Source organism: Prionailurus bengalensis, chromosome C1 (assembly GCF_016509475.1).
Source record: "Prionailurus bengalensis isolate Pbe53 chromosome C1, Fcat_Pben_1.1_paternal_pri, whole genome shotgun sequence".
Classification (NCBI taxonomy): Eukaryota; Metazoa; Chordata; class Mammalia; order Carnivora; family Felidae; genus Prionailurus; species Prionailurus bengalensis.
In genome coordinates this window covers 80,635,120-80,659,991 of record NC_057345.1, presented here as the reverse complement: position 1 = coordinate 80,659,991, position 24,872 = coordinate 80,635,120, and the positions used below count along the sequence as shown (strand labels likewise).

Below are 24,872 nucleotides of genomic sequence, written 5' to 3'. Positions count from 1 at the left end.
GGTACACACTGGTGAATAAAATACATAATGTTCTGTTGCCTTGTGGACTTTATAGTCTTGTCAGGGATACAGGTAAGAAACAAAAAAACAAATGTATAATTACTATGATTTAAAAAAAATTTTTTTTAATGTTTATTTATTTGGGGGAGGGAGAGAGACAGAGTGTGAGCAGGGGAGGGGCAGAGAGAGAGGGAGATACAGAATCTGGAGCAGGCTCCAGGCCCTGAGCTGTCCACACAGAGCCTGGCAGGGGGCTCGAACTTGCAAAACGCGAGATCATGACCTAAGCCGAAGTCAGACGCCTTACCAACTGAGCCACCCAGGCGCCCCTATAATTACTACTATTAAAGAAACAAACAGCATATAGGATAGAGAATAGCAGGGAGAAATTTGCTCAGTGTGCTCACAGAATGTCTGACAATTACACCATGACTCAGCTGTGCAAAAAAGGAATGGCTCTCACAGCTTCAAATAAATTCTGAATAATTTGCTTAATCCTGACAGGCTGTTTCTCATGGCCTGTGGCCATTACATTTTTCTATGTCCTTATATAAAAAGATTTTTTAGGTTTGTCCTACAACTAGTGAGAATTCACTGTGCGTTTACTCTACACTGTCACTGTAAAGTAAGAACGCTTATCAAGAAGACGACGCTCTCTTCCGCACCTCCCTGGAGCACGCGTTTCATCACGCGCTGAAGCTGGGTTGAGTGGCAGCATTTGCGGCTGTGTTTCCTAACGATCCCTCTGAGTAGTTCCAAGCGTGCAGACCTCTGTGGGCTCACACTGGTCCAATGTCACAGCTAACACATCAGAAGCCCGGTGGGTTACAGTTCTCATGGTTCACCCGGTGAGAACATGATGTCTTTGGCGCATTTGGGGGACGTTCAGGTTGGATCCTGGTGACGTCGTCCATCCCATGGCCACTGGTCTCATTCCACCCCTGCCCAGTGACTTCACAGCTCTGTGCCGTAGGCCCTGGGGGCCGGGGCGGGGGGAGCCTGTGAGAATATAGACTAATTAGGGTAGATACTACACAACCTTACAGAGTTAATGCAGGAGGGCTTTTTATAAATCCCGCTAAATGGTGGGTTCTGAGGCAGCTCCCTCGATCTGCCCCAAAGCAGAACAAAGGAAACGCAGGAGCCTGAGAGGCACGAAGGAGCTAGGAGCCGCTGATGGCTGCGTCTGTGCACACCCAACCCAGACAGGAAAATAATTGTGAATTCCAGAGACCTAAAGAACGAATATGGAGCCTTTCCCACCCCCACCCCACCCCCACCCCGCACTCCTGATGGGAATGTATCTAAATACTGATGAAGAGAAGGGCAGTCAGATACTCATGGGACAGGAATTCTTTGACTGAGATTATTGATCTAGTTTTAAGCAATCTGAGGTGCTATAAGCAGGCAACATGGCAAAGCAGCACATCTAGGGCCGTTAGGTGACTGTCAGTTTATGGTTCATCAAATAAAAACAGTGTGTCTAATCCAGGCCTGTAACAGCTGAGAAGTGATAAGAGCAATAAGGAGGTCATGGAGAGAGAGACCCCAGCTGGACGGGGTGACCTGGATGAGAGGCCGTTGCCTTTCTGTTCAGGTAAGTTACTCACCACCAGAAGAACTCTTGCTTAGTTCCAAGACTGAACTCAAATAAGGATCTTAAATATAAATCTATTATTGTTATGAAAGCCTGTGATTCCTATTCCTATAAGCATTTCTTGCCAAGTTGGATTCTTTCCTTTACTCACCAGTGTTTGTTAAGCACCTACTATGTGCCAGATACTATTGCCGCTGGGGCTTCAGTGCCTCCAAAAGAAACAGAGAAAGTCCCTGCCCTCATAGAACTCACATTTTAGTAGGGTGGGGCTGGGGAAGACAGAAAATTAACTAATAAATAAGCAAGTGCCATGAAAAGCAATAAGGCAGGTAGTAAGCGGGTGGGGATGCAGGATGACAAGAAGGGGGCCTCAAGAGAAACCCTCTTTAAGGGCAAGTGTATAGAATGGCCAGGGAAGGCTCCTCTGATGAGTGACATTTGTGCAGAAAGTGCAGGGTAAACCCTGGGAAGTTGTGGGGGGAAAGTGTTCCAGGCAGAAGGGGAGGAGCAAGTGCAAAGTCCCTGGGGCAAGAGTGTGCTGGCAAGGTCAAGCAACAGCAACAAATGGTGTGGCTGAGCAAATGAGGGACAGACAGGAAATGAGACAGAAATGTAGGCAGGGGCTCTACTGTGTGGGGCCTTGTAAGCCATGAGAAGACTGAGCTAGGAAGCCGTGGAAAGGTTCTGAGCAGAGAAGTGATGGTATCTAATTTAGACTTTATAGGGATCACTCTGGCTGTGTCTGCAAAACAGAACAGAAGCAGGAATACTCCAGGGACAACCCCAGGGTGTAGCTCATTAGCACATTATTTTTTTTTCAACGTTTTTATTTATTTTTGGGACAGAGAGAGACAGAGCATGAACGGGGGAGGGGCAGAGAGAGAGGGAGACACAGAATCGGAAACAGGCTCCAGGCTCCAAGCCATCAGCCCAGAGCCTGACGCGGGGCTCGAGCTCACGGACTGCGAGATCGTGACCTGGCTGAAGCCAGACGCTTAACCGACTGCGCCACCCAGGCGCCCCATCGCTAGCACATTATTAACATGAGCTTTGTCATCTGTGCCCAGAAGCCCAGGTCAAGGTAAATTAATAATGCCTTCTTTGAGTTCAAAACCACGAATCTCAATTAATTAGAAAGTTTGTGGGGGCGCCTGGGTGGCTCAGTCAGTTGAGCATCTGACTTCGGCTCAGGTCATGATCTCACGGTCCATGGGTTCAAGCCCCACATCGGGCTCCGTGTGACAGCATGGAGCCTGGAGCCCGTTTCAGATTCTGTGTCTCCCTCTCTCTCTGCCCCTCTGCTGCTCATGCTCTCTCTCTCTCCTTCAAAATAAATGAACATTATTAAAAAAAAAGTTTGTGGGATGGAAGGGTCTCATTACTGTCCAGCATAGTAGCCACCAGCCACATGTGGCTATTGAGAACTTGCAATACAGCTGGTCTAAATGGAGATGTTCTAGAAGTATAAATTATACTGAGTTTTGAAGATTTGGTAGAAAAAACAAAACTCCCAAAAACCAGAATATAAAATACCTCATTAATAATTTTTATATGATTACATATTGAAATGATAATGTTTTGGATGTATTGGTTGAGTGAAACATATTTTTTTTCTCTCCTCAAAACCTTTATTACATGTAGCGTGCATGCCACATAATTAGCATTATATTAGATATTGTATTGTTTTCTAAAAAAGCCTAACTTCGGCAAAATGACAAGGGCTTGGTTTTTTTCTTTATACATTACAGGGCCCAGTACACCCTGTCGGTCCCACAACATGTGCTTTGTAAGTGCTTGATCTTGTATCAAAAGGAAGGCCATGAATGCCAGCCAAGCTGCAGGCAAGCTGCTCTCACAATTATCGAGATCCAGTTTGTCTTACTATGTACGGTCATTCCTACAGCAGCCTACGGACAAGTTGCAATAAAAAGAATAACGTGGGGGGCGCCTGGGTGGCTCAGTCTGTTGAGTGACTTCGGCTCAGGTCACGATCTTGTGGTTGGTGAGTTCGAGCAAGCCCCGCGTCGGGGGGCTCTGCTGACAGCTTGGAGTGGGTTTCGGATCCTCTGTCCCTCTCTCTGCCCCTCCCCTACTCATGTGCCCTCACGTGCTCTCTCTCTCAAAAATACACATTAAAAATAAACATTAAAAAAAAAGAATAACGTGGCTTTTCTTCTCAAAGGAGTTAATTTGGCAAAGCAGTGAAAAGGGAAAGTAATCTCACTTTTAAGTTAGGACCACATTTTCCAAATGAAGTCAGAAGCTTTGATTACGGGCTCTTTTTCACCTGCTACCTCTGGTCCCCACAGCTGTTAATCATTCTTTGTGCCAAGATTCAGTCCTGAATGTCCCCCGCTGTCGGTGATGAATGTAGACAAGTCTTGCCTTAGGGTCCATGATTCCATATGTTAGGATGAAGGTTTATCTGCCCAACCGGGAGGAGGCACGTTCTCCTCAGGACTGGAAAAACATACTCTTGAAATTAATTTCACCTGTTTCTTTTTACCTTTTTCATAGTTTATTACTAGGATATGACAAAAGTAGGTAGGGAAATTGTTTTTACTTTTTTAATATCGCTACTAGAAAATTTTAAATTACATTTGTGGTGTGGATTATATTTCTATTGGATAGCCCTGGTATTATAAACGGAATTATTTGAAGAAATCTCTTGTTATTTCAAGCCTTGATTAATGTTTTTTTTCCAAAGTGTATTGTCCATTTCCTAGTTTTAATAAACAAAACCATGTAAAGTATAACTAATGTAATTGAATTTACTTTCATTAATGTGAGAGTGTGTCAGTTATTCTGCATCATCAAAGCTTTGTTCTAAACATTACTCAGTGGCCCCGTTGTCGTAAGGGTGGTAAAAATGGCTCTCCCACACTGGTGCTGCCCATGGAGGGGCCCCCGGGCTTGGGGTCCTTAGCTTCACAGGTTTCAGAACATGAACTTAATAGGTTTCTTGGCTGGGATCATAGGGACACATTTCTCAAGAGTTGGTGTGAGACCAGTGACTTCCCAGAAGGACAGGATTTTCTGGATCATTCTATCTGTCATCTTGCTAATTCAGCTTTTCACCTCCCAAAAGTCATGGGCTGGGCCCCAAACTACAGGGTGGATCCGCTGCACAGGGGCTTAGGGGCTCTAAAGGTGGGTGGATTTATGCGAGAGAGGCTGTGGTGTGGGAATGGGTGCGGAACCCATGCAGAGACAGCCACTAATGTGAGCTTCCTTCAGGCCACATCTCTCAATCCTGTGGTGACTTTCCAATGTGCCAGGAATGATCAAGCTCTAGAGGAACAAGCTGAACTCACTAGAGGGGAGTTCACTTCACTGGAGGTGGTCATATACACTCAAAAGACAACTTACTGATTTATAGGAAGAAACTAATCATCAGGGACCAGAAGGTTTGGCTCAGAGAGTCATCGCTTTGCTCTCTGGGGGAGAGGCTGCTCAGGAGGGCAGATCCATCAGTATTTGGAGCTTACTTGATAGGCAAAGACAGTGAATAGGGGATATAGAGGGATATCCCAAACATTTGGAAACGACAGAAATGCATAACTTCTGAAGAGTCAAACCATCCAGTGGGTTGCAGAAGAACCATTTGGATTGGTCAGCATGGGGCAAACACTCAAAAAATATGATCTGCATGCATATTTAATCTAAGAAGTAGTGAGATGGAATGATTCCCAGGCCAGACCAAGACTTGACTGAAGCATGAACATATTTCATGGAATGTGTTAATCACCTACAGAAGCACAGAAAAGGGGAAGTTTCAGAATCTGGCTGGCCCATCCACACACCATCCCAAGAGGCCAGAGGGTGTCTTGACTGGAAGTAGAATGGAGGCCAATGGGGGTGTAGAGTGCCCAGTTGTGGAGAAACACACATCAGCCCTCAGAGTGTGGGCTCCAACATCTGAGTTCTAGAACTAAGATACCTGGCTCTGAATCCAGCATTACTAAGCTGATCATTGCCTTCCTGTTCAGTTTTCCAATGGGAGAGACCAATGTAGTAAGCTTGGCTTGATTATCTTGTCTGCCTGAATTCTGTTTTTCCAGCCTGGTAATTTAATTGAATTTATGATTAGAGATAGTAGTCTCTTACGAATTTTTAAGCATGGAGTTCATTTACATAATGAAGCACATAAATGAATTGTGTTTCCCGGTCTATACGACTTACTCAAGTGGCAAATTCATTAAGTCCAGCTAGTGTCTCCCTCCTATTGAGAGCCCTCTGTGTCCCCAAATTCCACTGCCTTCCAGTACTATCTCCAGAGTGAGCACAAAGAATCCTGTTCTAATCTGGCTGAGATATCCAACTTGGAATCTACACAGGTCCAACCAGCTGTGTAGACTATAGGTATAGAGAGGGAAAAGATACTGAGCTGAATTTTTACTTACTCTTGAATGTTTTTTAAATGTAAGTGTCTACTATTAGCCTTCTGATATACTGAAAATATGAAACCAGGATTGTGGTTTATTCCCTCACGCATTCAACAAATATTTATTGAAGATCTGCTATGTTTCAAGCCCTGTTCTAAGTGCTGGGACATATGTGGGCGAATAAAACACACAAAGATATCTATTCTCAAGGAAATTATAGTCCTAGAGGGTGGACAATCATTTAACAAAATTAAAAATATGTACATAGCATTTTAGAAAGAGATAAGTGTTATTTAAATTCAGGTAAGAAGAATCCAGAGTACTTAATAGAAAGATTGCAGAATGAAAAAGGCTCAATTGGGTGCTGCCTGGTTTAGGCCCATGAGAGTGAACATATGACCACACATGTTCTCCAAAGGCTCCTTTGCAAACCTGCAGGCTGGGCAAGAAAGCTGAAAAGAGAAGCTAAGCACATTGATCACATCTGTCCTACATAAGGGCGATTTTACCTGGGCTTTCCTTGTATTCTCATTGGGGGCTTCTTTAGGACCAGTCCCCAGAGACATGCTGCTTTTTGAATTATTGTTTCAGAGTCAGAAGAACTTTGACTCTGCTGCTATTTAAGCTATATGTATTCTGACAGACCAGCAATTCCTCACACCACCTGGCCCACCCTTCCCCTGACTCCTCAAAGGGCAAGAAGGGGAAAGGCTTCTTTCAGCTGCCCCAAAAGTCCCTTGACCACCTCCTATGGCAAAAGTCCCTCTTTGACGAGAGTTGAGGTTCTGAGGTTCTTCATCTGAGAACATCTGTCTTTAGATCTCTGATACCTCATTGACAAAGCTGTGCCCCAGTTTCTTTCCCAGCCAGGCGGTTCAAATCTATGCAAATCAGCACTTGGTAGGATAGTTTGAGATGAGGAATACCTCCTCCTCCACATTCCCATTCATCTAACAGGGTTTGCTTTTTAGATCATAATGTGGGTTGACTGGCTTACATTTTCCCTTTTAAATAGTGAAAGCACTGGCTAAAACCATTTAACAGAGTTATTAAATAAAATTAAGTTAGTGGCATATTTTGCCCATTCCCCCCAAACAGCAGAAATCAATTCCTTTCAAGGGAGCTCAAAACAAAAGCATAACGCCAATGTGATGCCCTCCAACTTAGAGTTTGGTCAAGCCAGAGCTTAGACTACATCTCATAATGAAAGACTCTTGCCTAGTCCCTCAAGATCAGACGTTCAGGACCTGGATTCCTGTCAACACCATCCAATATTTACCAGGTGTGAAATCAGAGCTATCCAAAGTTAAACATTCCTTATCTCTCCCTTTTCATATCCTACTTGCAAAGAATAAGAAATCAAACATGTTTAATAAATAGGCAAGGTGAATAAACACAGACAAGAAATAAATTAAGGAGGCTGATGTTTTATCAGAAACATAATTATTGTATTCTTTAAAAAGTCTTAGGTTTGGGGCACCTGGGTGGCTCAGTCAGTTAAGCCTCTGACTCTTGATTTTGGCTCAGGTCATGACCTCACAGTTCATGAGTTCGAACCCCACATCAGGCTCTGTGCTGACAGAACCTGCTTGGGGTTCTCTGTCTCCCTTTCTCTCTGCCTCTCCCTTGCTTGCATGCACTCTCTGTCTCTCAAAAATAAGTAAATAAACATTTTAATATAAAAAAATAAAAATAAAAAGTCTTAGGTTCTAGGTTACTTCCGAACCTATCTGGATTTGGACAGGGGCGGGTTTGGGATTCTCCACAGACCATACAGAACATGTATTACTTTACATACTGTGTTGATGGGAAAGGAGAAGATCCAACTCTCAGTAGCCAAGTCTTAATATTTGTAAACTCTGGTTGGGGCCTTAAGATAGATCTTTTTCTTTGAGGCAACCATCCAATGTAAAGCCTGACGTGAAACTTTCTTCTCTTCATTTGACATTAAACAAAAATTGAGATTTAAAGAAGTGAAGTAATTTTTCCAAACTTACACATCTCAGGAGATGCAAAGCTGGGATTCAAATCCAGGTGTACCCAGCCCTCAAAGCCATGCTCCACCCAAACCTGCAGCCCTGAGTCATTTGCCGGGTCCCTTGGGACAGCTACCCTAAATATAGGTTTGGGTGCCCACTGGAACCCAAAGTTGAGAGGATGAATGGCTTTGGGACAGGTGCAAGGTGACCCAGCACTGAGTGAGTGACAAGTCAGGTACCACAACTGCCTCCAGGCTTAGAAGGCAAGCCAAAGCATTGTCAAGGGAGTGCTGCAGCCTCTTCAACCAGGGACTTTTCAAATAGTCCCTCCAAAAAGAATAGAAATTAAGCCTTCTTTAGCATGCACAGAGTATTTGGATGAAAGCTAATTAATGACATATTGCACTTGCTTATAATTTACCAGCCACTCCAGGATCTCAGAGATCTTCCACAAACAACTTATTATGACAACACCTTGTGAGGTAAGTGCTTCAGTCCACAGAGGAGTCAGAAGAAAAGTGAGGAGTTCACATGAAGTCAGCAGTAGTATTTGCATGCTGTATCTACTAGAGTCTAGTCAAAAACCAGAAACCACTCTAGGTGTCTCAAGCCAGACTGGATTTAATACAGGGAATTGGTTACATGGGGTGCCTGGGTGGCTCAGTCGGTTAAGCGTCCGACTTCGGCTCAGGTCAGGATCTCACGGTTCATGAGTTTGAGCCCCGTGTCACACTCTCTGCTGTCACCACAGAGCCCACTTTGGATCCTCTGTCTCCCCCTCTCTCTGCCCTTCCCCCACCCACATGGTCCTCTCTCTCTCTCTCTCTCTCCCTCTCTCTCCCTCTCTCTCTCTCTCATTCTCAAAAGTAAATAAATATTTTTTTAATACATGGAATTGGTTACAGAGATCATGGAAGAGCTAAGAAACCAAAGAGGACACAGGGAAGCAATCTCAAGAAGAACACAAGCAAACATCTGCCACTATCCCTAGGGATGGAGGCACAACAGGTAGTGTTACCAGATCCCAGGGATAGAACTGCCATGCTGGGTCCACAGAGGAGGTGCAGCTGACAGGGGGCATGCTGACCAAAGTGGGAGCTAGAGATGGAGAGAGATACCTGGCTTCTCCCTTCCTGTCGCCCATCAGTCTCCTACCACGTCTTCCCAATGACTGTGCTAAGAAGCTAAAAGGGAGCCTGGGAAATGTACTCCCCTACCATACAGGGCTGGACAGAGAAGGATCAATCCCTAATCTAATGGGAAATACACTATTCAGAAATCAACAATGGGGTGGTGAATAGGCTGCAAATATGGTGGTGGGTAGGATGGGGTGGGGAAAGGAGAGCTTGAAAGTATTGCTGTAGGCCACTGATTAAAGAGGATTAGGTGGCACAAAGGACTTTTTCCTGATCATCCGTGACAACAAATATCATATATATTTTATCAAATATATTATCAAATATATTAAAGCACTTTTAGGAAAGTGAGGAAGATGGCCATCGGAATGGGCTGAAATCCAGGAAGCATGAACTCCAAGGGAGTATTAAAGAATCATAATGCATGGTTGGATTGCAAAGTAGAAGATTCAGAAGGTAAACAGAACTTGCTTCCTGTAGATACAACTCATTCTAATAAAGCTCGTCTAGAAGAATGGAGATTGAAAGCAGCAGCTAAGGAGCCAAACAGGATAGAATCAGCCCCAGCTCTGGCAGAGGGTGGATGGCTGTGTGTCTGGACTCTCATGGGTCTAATTCCAGAACAGCAAAAGCACTGCCCAGGCTGCAGCTTCCCAAGGCCCTCCCATTGCTGGGGTGCGGAACCATGGTTTATTCATTGATTCCACAGAAATTCACTGAACACTTGCAGTGTGCCAGGCACTACTCTAAGCACTGCAGATGAATAGAAACCCCTCAACCCTTCACATGAGCCAGAGCAATACCATCCACTCTATCTGGAGGAGAGGGAAGGGGGAATGTCCTGGAAGGATGTGGTCACAGAGAAACCGAAACTCCCACTTCCTCTGTTATTCCTGGCTCTGCCGGACACGTTAATGGCAATTACACAACATGCACTAGGGACACACCTGCTTCATTAATAGAGATATTACCATAAAGAACAATGATATTTCTCCCCTGAATTCTAGTTTACTCAGTTGAACTCAACAAACACTTACTGTGTGCCAATTCTCTGCCTGGAACCAGAGCTATGAACATTTTATTAGAAAAGCAATGAACCTGCCCTCAGCACAGGAAGACTGGCGAATCCATGCAATTCCAAACCCAGAAATTGCTGCCAGGGACCTGAGTCCTCCACAGATTCACATAGACGATGGAGATTGGTTTCCCCACCAGGGCAAAGGGGTGGCAATACCGGTCAGGGCAACACAAAGCTGACCTGAGCCAACTCTGCAGCCCTCCAGTCACTGAGGGCTGATTTTCAACAAGGGAGAGTCTTTTTGGTTTTGCCTCATAAGAAGTTCAGTGCCCTCTTCGGCCGCCCATGTCCTAAAGCTATAACCATACAGAGAAGATTAGCTTGGCCCCCCTGCAAGAATGACACACGAATGCATGAAACATTCCCTATTTTTGTGAGTAGAACACAGAGGGTTTTGAAGGCAGTGAAATACTCTGTATGACACCATAATAATGGATTCAGGCCATTATACAGTTATCCAAACCTGTAGAATGCACACCAGCATGAGTGGACCGTAACGTGCACTGCGGACTTTGGGTGACAACGATGTGTCAGTGTGGGTTCACCTGTTGTAAGAAACGTACCACTCTGGTGGGGATGTTCGCAATGGGGGAGGCTGTGCATGTGGGGGGGGCCCCGGGGCCTATGGGAAATCTCTGTACTTTCTGCTCAATTTTGCTGTCAACCTAAAACTGCTCTTAAAAAAAACAAAGTCTTAATTTTTTTTAAATGAGTAAAAAAAAAGAAAGAAGTTCGGGCAGGAAAGCAGCTGAGGAAATTCCCTGGAGCCACCAGACAGACACAAGATGGGACCCTGCACTGCTCTGCTGAGGCCTGAGGAAGTTCGAACGGTCCCGTGGGGCTGGGGAAGTCTCACAGTCCTTCTTTCCTTCTGGAAGAAGGAAGGGAGTAGAGCCCAGTATATCTGACTCTAATTTCTTCCTTTTATATTAATGCCTTGCAAAAATATACCTAATTTAAATAGTCTAGTACCATAATTTACTTTTTGATTTATTAATATTTAGGGGGAAAATACGTCTGGACAAGACTTCTTACATTGCAAATTTTTTTTTTTTAATGTGTTCCTCTGGACCGATAAGGGGAAATGAAGACTCTATTTGTTATTTAAGATATTTGTTTCTCCTGGTATTATGCTGTCCTGGGACAGTACTGTTGTTATCTTAAAAGTGAAGGTACGTTTCTGTTTCCTAAGAGAGAATAAGTCATGCCCAAACCTGAACATCCTTGGTATAGAATCTCTGCTTCCCTACATATCTGTTTGCCTTGAGAAGTTAAATTTTATTTTAATTTTTTTTAATGTTTACTTATTTTTGAGAGACAGAGCACAAGCAGGAGAGGGGCAAAGAGAGAGAGCGAGACACAGAAGCCAAAGCAGGCTCCAGACTCTGAATGGGCAGCACAGAAACTGACTCCGGGCTCAAACGCGGGAGCTGTGAGATCATGACCTGAGCCGAAGTTGGACGCTGGACGCTGGACGCTTAACTGACTGAGCTACCCAGGCACCCTGAGAGGTTAAATTTTGAAGCACAATCAAGGCCTGAGCTAGCCATGTCCATTTACTCAGACACAGGATGTTGGGTATCGTGTAGCAATTTGTACAGAGCCCTCAATCTGTTTATGTTTTCCAGAAAGAATAAGGGCTGCTGGAAGCCTGCTTGGGGTGGGGGACTTCCTTACCCTTCACCCTCACCCAGACTTGCAGCCTGGAGCTCAGCCCGATTGCCCAGGAAGCACCTCTCCTCTGTTCTGACCCAGGGTAGATCTGCTCACCCCCTCCCCACCCATGGCTTCCTGCTGCCTCATTCTCAGTGAATTTGTCAAGGAAAAAAAAGTCCGCTCAGGCCCATTCCCAAGTGGTATTTTAATCATGACACTTCCCTAAGGGGTTTTGTTACTTTCAACACCCGGAGACATCACTGAAGGTTTAGGCTTTGTCTATAAGCTCAAAACACTGTCACTACCGTCACTGGCTGGAGCAGTCAAGTCCACCTCATACATTAATCCAACAACCATTTTGGGATAAACTTGAAGACGGGTTGGATTTTCCGTTTGTTTGCTTCTCTGGCTTGCCGAAGAAAGCTGCCGGAGTCGTTGAACAGGTATGGGAGGGCAGGAAAGCCTTCAGAGCCTGCCCTTCCTCCTCGGCGTTAATTAGAAAATTTTCTATCTATCAAGGTTAATGCCTTGCAAGGCAATGAAGTTAGCTGCTGAAGGAAGCTGAATTTCACCGTTGGGCAGAACAGACAATACAAGAAAAAGGCAAACAGAATAAACAGAAGGGCGTCCCAGACTACCTGCCACTCACCCACCAGGGGAGGCAAACAAGGGGTTTTATTTAAAGCCATAAAGTCTTTTTTTTTTTTCTATTTTGTTTTGTTTTGTTGTATAGGTACTTTCTCCCAGTTTACAAAGTCTGAGTCATCCTTTCAATACACAAAAAATTCAAGTTAGCCAGGTGAGACTGAAAAGATAAAACAGTTCCCCGGGGAGAACTCGGGACTCCTTTCTCAGGCCGCTGCAGCACTTTCTGTCCTTCCTGGGTCACGGACTTAGCACGGCATCTCCCCTGTTATAGCACACACTGCTGCCTTCACCTCCCTGGGCCCCCGTGAGGGCAGGGGGAACATCTTGCTCTCCCCGGTTCCCTGCAGCACCCGGCCCTGAGCGGGCGCAGAGTGAGTACCCAGGATGAGGTGCTAGCAGGCTGGGTCGTGCTCAACTGTACACGCTCTGGAGCTGCACAACCTGGTTTGAGAGTGAGCTCGGCCTCGTCCCAGTGAGTGATCTTGACCAGGTTACTTTAGCCTTGCTACGCTTCAGTTTTCTCACGGGGGAAATCACAGCACCTCCTCTCCAGGATTTTCATCAGACGTAAATTAGATCATCCCAGTACATGGTTATTGTGACTAAATCTTGATGATCTAGATGCAAAAGTTCATCGATACGAGCCAAACAATTACTTATTTATGAAGTGTTCGGGCAAATGAAAACCTACTCATTTAGATGGTGCTTCGCAAAGAGGGGAGTGTTCAGAGGTGGGTGTTGGGGAGAGACCACCAGCTTGTTCAGGGTTTTGAGGCCAAGTGAAATAGCCAAGTCTTAAAATCAAAAGCGGTCATGGAAAAGTTGCACACACTCCTTTCACTAAGAGAGAGAAATTTATATGGTGTGTGTGTGTGTGTGTGTGCGCGTGTGCATGCATGCCCGTGCACGCACGCAAGCTGTTTGATTTCTCTGGGTTTTCCTTTTCCTATCTGTAAAATGGGCACAATGCATCAGTGGTCCAGATGTCCTATTCTCTGTTTTGCTATCTTTTGTGAAAAACGTTTTGTGAAACGTTTTGTGAAACGTTTTGTGAAAAAACGTTTTAAATTAGCACTTACCTTCTTCTAAGGATTATAGTTTCTGTGAACATCCCTTCTTGATGAAGAAGACTTTGACGAATGGAGGTTTCAGGAGCTTTTAGGTGAAGGGAGAACCCAGTGAGTTTTCGCAGAAGAGTCTTACAGGCACGTAGGAGAGTCGCAGAAAATGCTCTGTGTTTCACCTTCTGAGCTGTTCCCTCTCAAGTTCTCTTCCTCCCGGAACAGCACCTCCCGCTGACCTTGGAAAGAGATGGGCACTAAGGAACAGGTGCAGACCTTGTCATGCAATCAGCTGCCAGCAAGCCTCCCCGCTCTGAGTGATGTGTCCTACCGGTGTACCTGGTTAGGTTTATCTGCCCCGAGAGCTGTGCACCCATTGTGCGCCACTGCATGTCTGGACCTCAGTAAATCATGGGTATTGCTGATACCGTGATAACCATCATACTGCATGTGCCAATGCCGAGATAAAATGAGCAGACCCACAAGTAAATGGCCCCTAATATCTGAGTGAATTCCAGTTTGGTCTCCAGCTCGCATAACCAGTTTATGTCTGGAACCACTGGATGCTTTGAACCAAGTCAGTTTAGGAAGTATGTTCACAGAAACTATAAACTATATAATCCTTAGAAGAAGACAAATGTCAATTTAAAACTTTTTTTAAAAATTGGAAATAGTAACTATTTGATACAACAAGCATGTAGCAGCCAGGAAGAAAAGCTCTGGTCCACACATCCGTCTCTAAGATAGCAAAACAGAGGATAGGACATCTAGACCACTGATTCATTGTGCCCATTTTACAGATAGGAAAAGGAAAACCCTGAGAAATCAAACAGCTTGTGCACACACGTGCACACGCATACACACACACTCACCATATAAATTTCTCCCTCTTAGTGGAAGGGCTGCGTGTGACTTTTCCATGACCACTGTTGACTTTAAGGCTTGGCTATTTCACATGGCCTCAAAACCCAGTGTGCTTTGCTCTAGGATTAACTGAACTTTTGAACTAAAGGCTTAACTTGTTCTTAATCTTCTCTTTGAAATGCTGACTTAAAGAATTAGTGCCCTGCCCAACCGGTCACAGGCACAGAAGGAAGCAAGGAGCCTGCATGCACACTTCTTTAGTGACACAAAGTTCCTGGTCAGAGGTCCAGGACCAGATTTTTATGGAGCCAATGTCAGATCCAGCTTACCGAGGTTAGAGATCAAAGCAGAGGCAGAGAGAAGTGGAGGCTATCTGGAGAGGCACCAGATACTATCAGGAAATAGCGTGGCAGCGAGAGCTGAGGCTGCGCTGTAGGGAGCAGCTCTCTTGGGTAACTCAGGGTGGGTGGAACTCTCTGTGAAAGACCCACGGGAATGGCATCTCTCACACACCTGATGTTCTTGGTACCCATCACGGCGTGAGTGCGGTAACCATCCTTGCCCCACTGGGCTAAAAAGCCACCGGGAATCAGAGTCTGTGAGTACTGCCTGATAGCATTAGAGTAATATCCCCAGTTACAACACAACCTTTCTGCCCCACATAAAAAGAGGCAAAGTGACTTCCTCGGGTATGGGGACTAAGTGTTCACATACCCCGAAGTACCTCTTGGGAGTATTCGGGGGCAGCTGGTGGGAACCTGTGGTTCATGTCATAGAGTCAGACCCAAACTCCTCCCTATTACAAACACAGATTTCTCCCTATCTTTCCCCGTAGCCCCCTAACATCGCACACGCTGTCTCACTCAGCTCCTGCTGCCCCCAGGGGGTGTTGCCTCGTGGATGCCCTTAATGATTATTGGAACCTGACTGACAAATGATAAAAATGTTTCCAGTGGGAGGGGGGAGAAGATACCATCTCAGATACCATCAACATTTTTCTAAGATGCTTTAAAGGTGACGTGGAAATGACCACATAGGAAAGGCAAAAAGATCGTAGCTGTTCAGCTAAGAAAGGCCTCTGTCACCCCGGCACTGGGGCCACTTGACTTGTTTACAGAGGCAAGCTCAGGGGTTAGCAGGAGGCAGAAGGTGTGGGCAAGTGAGGGGCCACGGAGGTGGAGATGGTTTCTGCATCCCGAGGGAGGGAGCTTACCTGCCTGAGCATCCCCTCTGGGCTCTCGAATAAGGAGAAATCAGCGTACACACAGACCAGTGGAAATATAAGTGATTCTACGACAAGTTCCATCTCAAGCCTGGACATGTGTATCAAATAGGGCGAGAATTCACATGTTAGAAAAGGCATGTGGAAGGTGGATCGATAGGTGGAAGTGATTCTAGATTCAACTAGCTCATCAGCTCAATTATGGCATAAGCAAGAAGTACGTCAGAAGGGCCTTCCTAACCTAAACTCTGGTTTGTTAATTATCATCATGACCCCTATTTCTTAATGAAAAACAGAAACAGGGAAGAGCTTTCGTTTCGTGTTGTCAGCGGGGGGAGAAGACATCTTCAGGCTAGGGTCTCCTTTTTTTTCCCCACTGCGGAGAGAAAAAAAATCTAGATGTCAAAAAATATTAAGGACTAAATGAGGTGGAAACAAAGCAAAAGAAGGCGCCCTTTATTCTCAACTAAGGCCTGGTTTTGCCATGGTTTTCTATTGGAAATTCCCCGTATTTCAAAGCCAGGAACCTCAGAGAGGGCCAGCTTCACAAGGGCAGGAAACACTGGGAAAAAGGAAAAGGGATGTGCAGCAGGGAAGGTGCGCACCTTAACGCTGCCCTGTGGAGAGGTGGCCTGGTATAGTGGGTGCGGAGGTGCACCTCGGAGCTAACTGCCTATGGTCAAATCCCAGCTCTCGCCACCTCCCAGCTGGGTAACCCTGAGTGAGCTACTTAACCTCTCTGGGCTTTGGGTTAACTCATGTGTATAAAATTCTACCTACATCTCACAGGGTTGTTGTGAGGATTAAATAAGCTAATACCTAGAGAATGCTAGAATAGTATTTTCTGGTGATTTTTACTCGCCACAAATGATAGAAATGGACAGCTACTGAGGGCTGCTGAATGCTTCCAAATGACCATTCGCTTTTCCACTGGCGGCATGATATCAGCTAAGAAGAAAGAAAATGTAGAGAGAACAAAGTTATTTTGCATGTTTCCTGGATTCTCGAAAATGACATCATGTCAGGGCTATGTATAGTTTATTATTCTCTCATTTGGCAAATATGTGATACTAGCATCTAAGCTACTGGCCTTCAGTGCAGGAACAAGGAAGACATGTTCCTGCCTGCATGATGCTTAGACCAGAGCAGAAGAGAATGACCTCACAACTAACTTCAGTACGGGGCATTGACTGTGGTAGGAGGGTGAGATCGGGATTCTGGCCACTGACCAGGCAGAAGACGGGACCTCCCCCAAGTACCCAGCCTAGTCAAGTCCATAGTAGCTGCTCCATAAACATTCATGGGATTAAGGAACATAGCACTTCCTGTGCTTTATTGTAAATTTCAGGTTGTCCTTCGTCTCAGAATCTTCAGAGCAAGAATACATCTTTCTTTTTGTGTCCCCAGCACCTGACATCACGCCTAGCACATAGGGGAAAGGGGTTAATAAAAGTTTATTGAATTGATCTGAATGACTAAGGAAACCTAATGTGTCTCTCCCCTATTCAGCTGTGTAGATCTTCCTAGTTTTAACCCAAAGAAATAAGAAACTTGACAAGATGGGTAGCCAAGTTAATTTTAGCAGTTGGGGTTGTTTTTTAGTACCCATTAAAATTACATACATAACTGGTTTTCTGCTCACTGTTAGCTGCCATGGTCCCTTCCTTTTTTAATTAAAAATTTTTTATAAGTTTATTTATTTTGAGAGAGAGAGATAGAGAGAGAGCATTTATTTGGGAGAGGGGCAGAGAGAGACGGAGAGAGAGAGAATCCCAAGCAGGCTCTGCATTGTCATCACAGTGCTGGACGGGGGCTCAAACTCACAAACTGTGAGATCATGACTTGAGCCAAAATCAAGAGTCAGATGCTTAACCAACTGAGCCACCCAGGTGCCCTGGCCCCTTCTCTCTTATTAAAACTCTTCTCCTTCAGTGTTGGGGTCCCATCTGTCCTCCCCCATCTCTCCGGACTCTCTTCTACTTTCTTCCCTAGGTCATCTTCCTCCTCCAGTCATGTCCCAGCCTCAGTTCTAGACCCACTGGTAGCGATTGTTTCTGTCTGATGGCTAACTTTATTGACCTGTTCTTTCTAGTAGAGGAGACCCACTCCCTGACCCCAGGAGTGGACACATGGCCAGGCCTAGTATTCCTCTGCCAATGGTGACTGGCCAAGGAGTGAACAAATGCCCCAAATAGGGACAAAGTCCTTCCCCAGAATGATGGCTGGACCCTGGTGTGATATAGAGCTGAGAGAATGTTGCTCTACACTGTTGGCAGTAACCAGGCCCTACCACGTAGAGTCCATGTGCAGACACAAATGGAGACCAGCTTCAGTGGGAGAAAGAGCAGGCAAGAGCAAGAGAGAAACCCAGTCTCAGAGGCCCTGGTTCTGTGACCCTTCCACTGGGCTATGAGCTTCCCAGACTCACAAACTTATAAATGCCCCTTTGATTTGAGCCAGGCTGAGCAGGTTGTTAGTGCTTGCTAAGGGATTTACTGTCACTAAAGACCCTCCTTTGGAGACCTTGTCCACTTTTACATTTTTGACCAAACCTCTAGGCAAATGTCTCCCAATTTCTAGCTCTACCCTCAATCTCTTCGCAAGCCTTAGTGCCCCGCTCCCAACTCTTTGTGCTGGGCACTCTTCCTAGATGTCCACTGCCCCTCCCCTTCAACATGTGTAAATTCACAGCTTCTGAGCTGCCAACCTTCCATTCCAGGCTCCATCTTGACCTGTGCCGCCATTTTTCTCTGCCCCAAGACCTTACTCTTCTCTCTCCTTCCTGCCCCCACCCACAATCAGTCACTGAGTCCCACAGCTTCTTCCTTCATACAGTTTCCTACAGCTGTCCTTCCTTTCCATTTCTCAGCCACCATTTGGGTTAGGGGGTTAGATTCCCGCTATGCCCCTTGACTCAATTCTTCTGACATTCCATGACCAGAAGAGTAAGCCTCTTAAGGTACCGTCTGCTGAACCAAGTCCAGACTTCTTAGTGGAGCCCACAGAGCTGCCCATGACCCAATGTTCTAGCTTCTGGCAACACTTGTCACCTGCACGATCTCCAAACCCAGTGTGTGTGGCCCCCACTCTGCTCACAAAGGCCTCAGCCCTTGGCTCACCCTTTCCCGCCTTACCCATCCCCCCTTACCCATTCCCCTGGGATCCAGCTCAGATAATGCTTTCCTCCAGGGAACCTTCTCTCATCATCCCAGTGAAAAGTGAATTCTCTCAGGACACCTGCAGGCTCAGCAGGTTAAACGTTTGACTTTTGATCTTGGCTCATTTCACGATCTCATGGTTTGCGTGTTCAACCCCTGTGTATGCAAACAGCACAGAGACTGCTTGGGATTCTCTCTCTCCCTCTCCATGTCCCTCCCTCACCCTTTCTCTCTGTCTCAAAATAAATAAAGAAACTTAAAAAAAGACAACAACAACAGTGAACTGTCTCCTCGAAGTCCCAAATATCTCCTATATCTTTAAACAAAGCTTTATGGGTGTGGAGGACACACTACGTGCCAGGCACTACACCAGGCACTAGGGATGCCAGTAAAGATAAAGCAGACTGCTGGCACAGAGCTCTCAATCTACTAGTGAGAGACATGGCGGCGTGTGGCATTTCACTTACCCCCCGCCTTCTCCTGTGGAAGCTTACACATTTGCTTCAGCTCTCTGACTAGCTTGCAAGATATTTTAGAAAAAGTACTCATGGGGTGCCTGGGTGGCCCAGTCAGTTAAGCATCCGACTTCAGCTCAGGTCATGATCTCCCGGTTTGTGAGTTCAAGCCCCAGGTCTGGCTCTGTGCTGACAGCTCAGACCCTAGAACCTGCTTTGGATTCTGGGTCTCTCTCTCTCTCTCTCTCTGCCCCTCCCCTGCTCCCGCCCTGTCACTTTCTAAAATAAATAAACATTAAGAAAAAGAAAAAAAAGGACTCATAATGTTCCTAGTACCTTGCCTTACACACAGTAATCCTTCAGTACATATTTATTAGCCTGTATACGGGAAGATCTGGGTTGACAAATCCGTAAAGGATAGGAGATGTAAGACAAAACCTATTTTTAAAAATAAGGGCCAGGTTTAAGGCCCATCCTTTTGATTTGGTCAATTTAACAGCTGTCTATAAAGTTTACCAAATCCTGAAAACCCAGTCCTGTCATGGTACCACAAGCTCCCTCTATAGTCTATGTCCTGTTATGGTCCTTATGACAGGGGAGAGGAGTCATTTTGTGGTTGGTGTGTAGCTGATTTAGAACTTCGAGTTGCTGCAATATCGTAACAGAGGGTAGTGGTTTAGGTTGGCAAGTACAACTAGCCGAATGCTAGAACCATGCTTCCAATGTGCAGAAAACTTTGCTTATTCAGCAATTACTTTCCAGCTTGCAAGCTCTGTGTGAAAGAGGCATTGCTGTAACAGGATGGAGTATCGTCCATTAAAGGCGGCAAGTGACTGGATGGATTGCGAGCTAATACGTTACAGCATCTGTAAACTATGCTATTTTATAAAATGTCAACAAATAAATTATCTAAAAAAAAGAACAAGGCCTCCAGATGCGAGTACTTTTAAACTAGTTGTTTCACCAATTTTTTTTTAACTCTTCATTTGAGGAATCCCATACTTAGCTATCTTTTGCCTGTTTATAGACATGGCTCTCTATATTGGGATATTGACTTTTATTCCACGTGCAAAATTTTGAAAGTTCATCCATACTTTCAAACTGATAAAGTACATGGATTTTAAGGCTACAGATAATTTTCTGAGTTGAAGACACCTATTCGATGGATTGACCATGACATGCCTAACCTTATAAATTTTTTTGGCATGGAAGAAAATTTATTAATAAATAACATTAAGATTGTTTTATATCCAATCCAAAATGCTGACAGGAAGTCATTCAAACAATTAAAACCAGGACAGTAAGTAGAAGTGCTCATATATTTAATTGGAAAGAGACTCCTTGTTTTATTCTGTATATCCAAGGTCTAGGGAGAACTCAGCATCAGGAAGATAGTCAAGTATTTATTGAATGAATGGATTTCTGTTCGAGTTAGTGCATATGTCAAGCATAAGGAGCTATAGAAATTGGGAATTAGGGGATGCTTACATAAAATGATACCATGTACAAACTTTAAAAGTATATGTGCTATATTAATGAGAATATACGTTAAAGGTTTTCATTTTAAATGACTTTTTGTTGCTAAAACAATATCCACGACTTGTGTTTAGGATGTATCTAGTTTATCAACATTGTACGTACAGAATAAAAATAACATTTACTGCTCATGAAATGGAGGTTGACAGGCTGTTTGATAAGCCTTGGGTTTATGAAGATACTTTTGTGCTGAACATACTAATCCTGTGTAAGGTTTGAACTGGAAGTTATTTCTCTAAAATTATGCTTTGAAAATATTGGTGCTGTGTGATAACGTACTTGGTAAAGCTTCCTACAAATGATTTTAGACAGCTAATAGAAGTATTTTTGCATGGCGAGGATAATAGAGTTCATCGTACAGGCTTTCGACTATTTAATTTCAGTCTAAACGCTAACTTTTGAACTAGTACATAATTATTTTCATAAAATGCACAATCATGACTGCCAATTTTTCCATGACTAACTATACCCTCCCAGATGTTGTTTTAAGTTCTGCTAAGTCATATTTTCTTTTTCCAGAACTCTGTGTTCCCTCCCACTCCTAAGTCCCTCTGGCCTTTTCTCAGACTTAGCCCTTTTCCTGAATTTGGGGTAAAAAGGATCCCAAGGATCTCTTTTTACCATTCTATATGAATATAATAGTTTTACATAAATTACTCTCAATCTCACCTGCGATCATAAAGCTTAGCCTGTCCCCTTCCTGGAGAGGTATACATTTTGTGCAGTTTCTTCTGAAAAGTCGTGAAGCCTTTCCATGCAAGAACAGCCTCATCATATGACTGAAAATCTTCTGAATCACCCCAGAATCCAGGCTGTTAGAAAACTGCTAACCATTTCCAAACTTCCACATTTGTTTTCTGCTCTTTGGCTACCTCTCCTCCAGATTAGATTTTCTTGCTGTAGCAAGAATCATTAGTCACTAGTGAGACAGCCAGAGCTTACTGTCAAGGGACACCTTGCAACCCATGATGGATTCATATTTTCTTACCAATCTGAGCTTTATGGAACACTCACCGCCCAGCCATTAGACAGAAAAACTTCAATGGCAAATCTCATCTCTTGAATGCCAGCGAAAATATTTGGCCGCATGCATGGTTCCAAAAAAAAGTTTTCATTGATTCAAATGTATAAAAGCCTACCCTGTGCCGGTAATTGCACAAAGGGTTGAGAGATGTGAAGAAGAAAAATCCAGTCCTGACTACCCCCAAGGAGCTCTAGTGGGAAGAAAGACAACAAACACAGAGTTGAAATCAAGTGAAGTACTCCATGAAATCAAGTCAGTGAGGTTCTCGGGGGGGAGGGGGGCACAGAGGAAGGGCTGCAACATGGCCCTCATCCTCACACTCCTCATCAACCACAGTGCATCACTGGTTATGCAAAAGCTATGCAGCTGCTCCACAAGTCTCCATGTATGCACGCTTCAAGGAATAACCATCAGGATATTTCCACCGGAGAACAGTGAGTTCCCCAAACTGCAAGCATTTTCTATGCCTACTTGGAGAGCATTGTTGAGTGCCTATGGATGAATAAATTAATCAAGTAAGTCACGGTTTATAAGCCAGTCTTATTTCCATGCACTGGAATAGAGGAAAGTATGGTTGTGGAAAGAAAAGTTCCTGAGGTCAGAAGACCAGAGCTGCATGGTGAGGCTGTCTGTAGGACCCTTATCCCTAAAAGAATGTTTGTGAGGTCCCCGCCAGCCTTCTGATACTCTACGACTTAACCATAAAGGGAGTGGTCCAGCCAGCCTGATTATCATTATAGTTTAAGAATTTTTCCAACTTCTCAGAGTCTCCAAGATATACCAAACCGGAGGGAACTTTGGTAACTGCTAAGCTCAGGTTTACCGAAGGGGGTTAAAAAAAAAAATGTGTAAGGGTAGGGAATAATTTTTAACAATCACTTGGTTTCTGTGCAATAGAAACAGTGCAATCAACAGTGCAATCAACAGTGAAATTTTAGGAATGTACTTTTAACAGTGCCAAGCATCAGAGATCTAGAAATCGTCTGGCCACAGTCTGATTGACTGCGATATCACAGAGATATTATTTACTATAGCCAGTCTGCTTCCTCTTTTTCTTGGAAGTAGTAAAAAAAAATTTCGCATTTTTCAAACCTTGAAGGATATAATTCTATATTTACTCAAAAACCTACGCAGAAACTCAACAAATTCCTCTCTTCCCTGTCTGATAATTTGGGTGAATTTGCAGGGGCGCCTGGGTGGCGTAGTCGGTTAAGCGTCCAACTTCAGCCAGGTCATGATCTCGCGGTCCGGGAGTTCGAGCCCCGCGTCAGGCTCTGGGCTGATGGCTCAGAGCCTGGAGCCTGTTTCCGATTCTGTGTCTCCCTCTCTCTCTGCCCCTCCCCCGTTCATGCTCTGTCTCTCTCTGTCCCAAAAATAAACGTTGAAAAAAAAAAATTAAAAAAAAAAAAGAATTTGCAAGATAAGTATCTAATGTATCAACCTTTAAGGCATTTTTTCTGTGTCACCGTCTAACGTGAAACATACTTTTCTTGCCAAATTGCTGACCTTGACACACTTAAGTCCCTTTATGTTTCAGGAGAGTCAGGGACTCCGAGTGGAGCCAATCACTCTGTAGACACAGCAACGATTCCCTGAGTCTCGGAAAGCAAGTGTAACGTTTTCTCCTAGGTACCTTCAACTCCGGTACAAAGAATCACATCCCAGGCTGGGCTAAAGATCTGTTAGGGAAAATGACTCAGGCGGGAGACTACAAAAAGGAGGCCCACATGGTCTCGTTTTGCAAATACAAACTTTGTGGGGTATAGAGCTGGAAGAGACCACAAAAAGAAACCACCAAGTGCAGCGTTCAGCTTCTAGGAAAAAAGAACAAGAACTGGATGTGCTATTTCAGTTCAGGCAAAGGGAGAAAACAAAACTTTTGCGAGGTTTTATTTCTTTTAAAATGAGTGTATGCTACGGTTTCCCGGGCTGTATGGAAATATACAGTATTTAGTATACACTAAATGCAAATGCAAGGCTGACTTCCCTAGAAAAAAGTGGGAGACTCTATCTACTTTCTCCCGAACACCTCTCCAGTCTGTCTTGGAGGCAACTAAGGAGTAATAATAAAGGAATGATGGCAAATACTTTAACAAGGCTTTCTACAATGCCGCTTTAGTAGAATACAAGGTAACATCCTATCGCCTGACAATTTTACAGGAAAGCCCAGAAGAGGAAGCCAGAAATAGGTTCCAAAAACCAATGCTGAAGACTAGTGGGGAAAAAAAAAAAAAAAAGTCTGATTTTTTTTTTTTTTTTATTTCATTTTTGGTTTCTCTACACTTGGGTGGGACTCAGTCCCACGAACGTCTTCTTCTTCGGTGTGAGAGCGGTCTTTTCGGGAACCACAGGGCTGCAGATGTCATGCTGGAATTCTCCCAGGGGCAAACTGCCAGCCTGAAGCAGCTCTTCCCCAGTTACTACCCCCAGCGGGGCTGGCCTGAGCCTCGCTAACTGACCTTCGGGCCTGTGGGCAGACACCTGCATTCGCACCACCTTTGTGGGATGAGACCCACGCTAAGGGCCCTGTGAGGTGGGAAGGCCAGGTATGATTGCTTTCGGGGGAGAAGACGAAGGCTGGGAGGGAGCCCCGCTCAGAGTCACGCGGCCACCTGGCTGCAGATACCGAGGCTCGGCCCCACGTGGGCGAAGCGTGGGGGAAATACCGAGCCCGGAGCCCCTACCTGCCGTTAGACCCCGTCAATGCTGCCGCTCCCACCGGCCGGGACAGCACTGGGTCTCCAAACGGTAGAGAAGAATCCTTTCCCTCCACCTCGAGAACTGCTTCCAAAGCGCCCCCGCTTTCAGCCCCAAGACCTGCCCACTCAGGCCGGACGTCGGGGTCGCCGGCCTGGGCGACCCGGGGACCGGGCGGGGAGCGCTGGGGGCCGGGGGACCCGGTTCCCCGCAGCACCTGGAGCCGCCGGACCGAAGGGCAGCACCGCGCTCGGTGGCGCGGTTGAATCACGCGTGAATCACTCCTCGGAGTTTCCTACCCGGAGGGGGCGGAGCAGGGGTGGGGACCGGTCCCGGGGTCCGCCCAGCACGACGGCCAGTGATCGGGCCGGGGGCG

The 24,872-nt window shown here is 45.2% G+C and overlaps 1 long non-coding RNA gene and 1 other non-coding gene across 2 annotated transcripts; one reads left to right on the top strand and one right to left on the bottom strand.

Annotated features, from left to right (window-relative positions):
* Positions 1 to 270: 270 nt before the first annotated feature.
* On the bottom strand, positions 271 to 24,870 carry LOC122480800. Its single transcript, XR_006296662.1, has 3 exons — positions 24,484 to 24,870; positions 13,559 to 13,779; positions 271 to 999 (listed from the first exon to the last, which is right to left on the bottom strand). It is a non-coding gene; the product is annotated as an uncharacterized LOC122480800 (long non-coding RNA).
* LOC122482285 lies at positions 10,442 to 10,548 on the top strand. The gene has a single exon (XR_006297084.1). It is a non-coding gene; the product is annotated as a U6 spliceosomal RNA (small nuclear RNA).
* Positions 24,871 to 24,872: the final 2 nt, after the last annotated feature.